Genomic DNA, 6,624 nt, shown 5'->3' on the forward strand with positions numbered 1-6,624 from the left:
GATATTATAAATATCATTGAGTGCCATTATCTAGAAAATTAAAAAGGACTTTGCCTGTAACTTTAATAAGTTGCAAATTATTTCATATATTATTTGAAAATATTCAAAACATACCATCAGCATGAACCATTAAAGAATGGAAGTTTAGGGGAATTTATTTTACTTCACATAATAGGTAGTTGCTTTTGCATGTGCTGTCAATAATCGATAATAATATTACCACTAAAAGAAGAAGAAGACCACCCAGTCAATAAGTTGATTTTATTATAAGCAGAGAAAATAGTGGTTAATTAAGGTGTTGTGTGACATAAATATTTAAAAAAAATGTAATTTCCCAAATATTGATAGTGAAATCTTTTATTTGTGTAGGGAGATATCATCGGACACATATCATACCTTCTATCAGAAAAAAAGTATTTATTCCTCATTTTCCATTAAAGGAATCAATATTACATGACATGGGGAAGTTGCTTTCACATGACGTCACACATTAACATTTTGAAACTCTTATTCTTTGAAATGTCACCAAACTTTCACTTACATTTTTTATTTTGCTTTCAATAAAAAAAATTATTGTCGGGTGAACTTTCCCTTGAAAAAGGTGTGACTTGACAACATATATTTAAAGTTGAAACTACACAAAAACAATTTCTAAATAATTTTTATTTTTCATTTTTATTACAGATAGCCGATTATTAATCAAAATCATGTACTATTTGTATTTAAGATAGCAATGACATCATACAATTGTTTGCCAAGATGCAGCAAATTTCTTTTAGTGGGGGAACATGTATTACTATAGGTGCTGTGCAAAAACTTGGACCCAAGTTATCATCATTTTCTTCTCTTTAATAACCTCTTCCAATTCGAAAACAATACATTTAGTGGAATAAAAATAGAATATCATAAAATGAATATCAACAGTCTCACACAATTCTGCAACAGTAAAAATTTACGCATGTCGTGAGGGAGAACACTCACAAGTATAGCTAGAAATTAATATGCCAACACGCAATATAAAAATACACAGAGGAGCTTAATTACGGTACAAATACATACAAGACATTCAACTCCATAAACCACTTGCCATAGTGATATCTTCATAAATATCTACAAAAAAGGCCTACATATTCTTTGACAATTTTTTTCTTCCCCGATAGAAGGCACTAAATATGTCACCACACCTGTACACCCTAATCCCCTCCTTCGTACAAGGTCAAAGGTCATCTGTGTGGTTTTGAAGGAGAAGGTCATGAACAACTCAACAGGTAGCTGCGGTACCCCTTTGACCTAGGGGCTATGCCCTTCTTTCCTACTCCTACATGTATGTGCAATGATACTGGTATGTGAAATGGTGCAGTGTATGGTAACTAGGGAACAGCATCCCTAGTGTAACATTATAAACCTTCCTCGAGTTACCCTATGGTTGAATATATACATGTATCTCAATGTAAGGAGAGTGTCTGGTGTGAGAGGGATAGGAGAAGTTTGCATTTTTTTGGTGATCAGTGCTTCAGTGGATAGGCCCTACCTATATTAAAGAGACATGTCACACAAATGCAACAAATAAACATTATCTTGGAACAGAATGTACATACATACATATTTCAAAAGAGCCATGTCAACATGTAGCATACTCGTACATGTGTCGATTTCCACTCCATTCTGAATTTGCAAATGTAGGCCTATATTATTCATTTATCTGTAAAGTCTGCTGTAACTGCAAAAAAAAGGCAGATTTGTAGTTTCTTCAGAATTTAAATGTGTGACTAACCAGTTGGCTTGAGAAAGGTCAAATGAATGGATGATAGTTGATACAAAAGAATTCTAGGTTATGATCATCCCCAACAAGTGAAAGTTTTCTCTATCAACAATGAAAGTGATTACCACCTAAGGATGTGGTTTCTTTTGGTAAATCCCATGAAATTACCTGTCACTGTTCTATCCAGTTCATCAATTCAATACTTGAATGTGTGAGTCTTAAAACCTTTACAGTGAAATAAAATGCAGGTATAATAAACATTTTGACAGATGTATTTTACAATTTTATAAACACATTTACTTTAGATCGGGTATCGCCAAACCCCAATCAAAATAAAAATATCTGCACATTTTCTTTTTTTTTAATATATATATGAAACCAGTTCTCATTTATGAAATGGACTGAAAATTTCAGGATATGATCTATGTAGGCCTACATGTATGCAGCTTTCAGATCATTAAATCTGTAGGATAAGAGATTAAAGAGCCATTTTTATAAAGATACATGTAAATGAAAACAGTACCTAGGGGAGAGCACTAGATATCCCCAATTTAAATCTTTTACAGAGAATCAATGGCTCAAAAGACGATTTCACTGCCATTGTAAGATTGGAATGTCCTTGTGTGTAATCCTTCACCAAAGCTTTAGATGGGCTTTAGTTCCAAGAGGGCTAAACAGGTTAAAATCTTGAGACTTTTAAGGAAACCCAGTCTGGTCGAAGAACCCCTATAGTCTAGTCTGCAGGCACAGACCTCTGGCTTTTGCATAGTGAATATGTAAATACAGAGTCTGAAATAGAGACTATATTCACTCATGCATGTACTGAGGCTGCTCAATTGTCACAAATTGTATAGCTAGATTTAGAGTCTAGTCTCCACCTTAGACTAAGTATTATTTATTAAAGTGTCAAATTGAGTCTGTGCGTGCAGACTACATGTACCTAGAGTCATACAGTTGTCTTTGCTCCGAATGTTCTCCATGTATCCACTATCATGAACTTATCAATATTGATGTTATGGGAATGACTAATTCTATCGGACTGTTGTTATTCTTTTATCATATTTTCAGTACACTACAAACTGAGTTACCATGACCCACATTCTGACCTTTTGTGCATTAATTCTAACCATCTAATATCTGTGCTAAAATTATGGAAAGCTATCAATATGACATATATTCTGTACACTGTAGTGTTTAATAGTAAGTATGTTTCTGATTTTGGAGTTTGTGATCAAAATGAATGAAAGTGTTATTGTATGGTGCATTGAAAAACAGTTTACTAGGTAGATTACAATCATCAAATTCAAAACAAAGAATAAATTTTGTATTAATACAAATATGCAACAAATAATTCCCCCTAAAAGCAACAATAGCAATTAGTCTAATGCAATTTGATTTACCTGAGGAATACAATGATAAAATATGGTACTACCATTATTAACAGTGATGTGAAATCCTATACTACCTATTCATAGAGTTAGTAGACAAAACCTTATTGAAACTAATTGCCTGTATTCTGATGTATTCAAATGGACCATAAAATTCTACATTTTTCAAGCTGTTTTTCAAAGTGGCTTTAAAACTACTACAAACTGCTCTAAAATGAGAAAGAGAGATCGGCTACAAAACAGCAAGTTACTATGAATCTCACGCACAGACAAATGTTCAATATACATTCTACGAGTATGCAGATAACAATATAATGAAATGTGTACATATAAATCATGTGACCATATGCTGAAATCCAAACAATATTACAGAGTTACCATAAACCATACTTTACAAATGCATAAATTTCCATGTCTTCATCAATATTTTCAAATAACATGGAAGCACATCGAGTTCCAAAAATAAATTTACTACTATAGATGCAATTATCCCTTTAACATAACAGAATTACATGTACATATAGGAGGTACCTGACTCAAACTTACAATCTGAAATAGCCTGTGATGACAGCATGTCGAAAAGCTTCAGTATGTCCGTTTTTAAAGGGATGGTCCAGGCTGGAGATAATAATATCTCAATAAATAGAGTAAAATCCACAGAGCAAAATGCTGAATATTTTATCAAAATAGGATAACAAATAACGAAGTTATTGAATTTTAAAGATTTGCATTATTCCGGTGAAACAGTTCTAGGCATGTCTTCATGAATATATTAGTTAGGCTATTGATGTCATATCCCCACTTGTTCTTTCGTATTTATTTTATGAAATATGGTTTATTCAAAAGTTATCTACCAAGAACTAAAACAATTGGATTGACAACTGATCAAGTGCATTAGTTACTTCTTGCTGCAACTTATTTCATCATAATGGAGACACATCATTTACACAAGTATGAAAAAATGAAGCAATTATGATTTCATGTAATAAACATAAGAAAAAGGAAAGTGGGGATACGACATCATCAGCCCACCTACATGTAATGAATATTCATGATGATGTGCATTGCCATTAACTGTTTTCACAAAATATTGATAAACTTTAAAATTCAATAACTTTGTCATTTGTTATCCGATTTTGATGAAATTTTTAGCATTTTGCTCTGGGAATTTTACTCTATTTATAAAGATAAAAACATTTTCAGCCCGGACCATCCCTTTAACTTTTAAGGCTATTTTACAATTTTGTGGTACCAAACACGTAATTTACAATCTCCTAAAATACTAAATTGCTTGTACACAAACATGCTTCAAACACTTCATCAATGTCTAACCTAAATTTGTATACAGGCCGTGTTTAAATGAAAGTACTTTTTCTTATCTTATGTATAATATCTGTCATGAGCTGAGCTCTGAAATACAGAACGAGGACGGCAGAACTAAACTGTGAATACATACATGTACATGAATACTATATTCCAATAAAGTTACTCAACATAAAATTTTCCAAAAGTCATATTTTTTCGTAACTAAATCTATAAAAAAAAAATCAAGATTCTGGGGATGATTTTGCAATCCTGCTACATGTATCATTTTAAAAATACAGAAAATGATCAACTAGTAAGGCAGTAATATTTGTGGCTACAAGATAATGACTGTGTGTGCAATGCAAATCGATGTGAGTTATATTTAACCGCTTGGATGCTGAATTCACTTATTCCCATAGACTTTGTACAGGTGCCACTTGCTTCCCATAGCCTATGGGTTAATGAAGATTTTGAAACATGCAGAATACTGGGTGTCCAAGCACTTGTGACTTTAGGTGACGAAAGGCGACTTCAACCACATATTTCTTAGATGGGGTTTTGAAATAAGTCTATAAACAATTTCAACCTAAATAGCACTTTTGAAAATAGCAAATACAAATGTAAGGCACTGCTTTATTTCGTGTAAATTACCAACCAATTTTAATAGCAAAAGGTATGATACTAGGCAATAAACAAAATATAACGTAATGCTATTCAAATCAAGCTAAATAAAACATAAATATAGGTACATTACATAGCATGGCTAACATTTAGTACACTTGCAGGACAAAATTTCACACTATTGTTTTTTTAATCATTGTTCTACATGTAAGTGTAATCTGAATTAATTATGTGTAAAAACCAAAAACATGAAGAAGAATTTCAATTACAAATTCAGAATATTGGGATGAAATGGTGGTAACTGTCCAACAAAAATGCAACATCCTCAATTTTTGTGAAGTGATGCTGGATAAGCCAATCAAAAGGCAAGGCAGTATATATAATTATATGAATGCACCAAAGTGGGATAGAAGGTCATTACTATAATAAACAGGAGTGCTCGATGAATGATGAATAATTAGCAGGATATGTCATTTACGGAAAAACCATACATTATCAATTACAATCTGCATTACTTGAAAATACCTCTATCAACAGAACTGCTTGATGATGGAAATTATATTAATCACTTAAATATCCTGTGACACACCAATATACATGAAATAACAAATAGGTAGACAATAAATTACAACTTGTTATACTATTAGGCTTGCTTCCAAATCAATTAACCCAGTGGCGTAATGAGCTAAAAATTTTGCAGGGGCTAGATATGGTGTATCGCATAAAGTTTATAAAAAGTTGTGAGTGGCGAAGCAAGCAAGCAAAAATGTTGACATTTTTATTACAAACTAACAATTTTGTTATAGATTTTGACATAATACTCAGAAAATAAAATCATACATGTATTCACCCTTCATTCTTTCCTTTTCTTTTCTTTCCTTTGGTTCTTTTTTTTCTTGGTCGTAAATTTTTTTTTTGGGAGGGCAAGAGCCCTCCATCTGTACGCCACTAAATTAACGCTCCAAGAAATCAGTGACTTGGTAAATTGAGGCCAAAATATCCCCAAGATCAAAATTGGTCTTATAATAGATAATTCTTAAGGCAAAGTCAAAGCCCTCGATAGCTACGTGTAACAGCTACTACATGTACATGCTTAAAGGCAATCATATTTGGATACTTGATATATATTATAACCTTTAAACAAGGCCTTTCATAGCAGATACCGACTGCTACTTAAAAGAGACGAGTCATGAAAACCAGGGTGAATGATTGTGGGGTCAGCAACATAACTGTTAATAGTTACATGTATAGCCTGGCTTGTACAATGAATTTCAGAGTCATAATGCCTTGTTGAAAGGCTAGATACATGTACAGCAGCAATGAACATATTCATATCACTATTTCCATAGTTACTCATGTAAATAAGCAAGTGTGACTCACCAACTTTGATTGCTGGGCCATGCAAAGAATGTATGAGGAAATTGTCACACATCACTTACACCTTTTCTGGGTTTGTTTGGGTTTGTCTGTTTTGTTTTGTTTAATAAAGTAAATAAAATGTTCTCACATGCCTACTATGTGTACGATGTTCGATAGTAGAGGTTTATG

This window comes from Lytechinus pictus, chromosome 2 (assembly GCF_037042905.1).
Source record: "Lytechinus pictus isolate F3 Inbred chromosome 2, Lp3.0, whole genome shotgun sequence".
In the NCBI taxonomy this organism is placed as follows: Eukaryota; Metazoa; Echinodermata; class Echinoidea; order Temnopleuroida; family Toxopneustidae; genus Lytechinus; species Lytechinus pictus.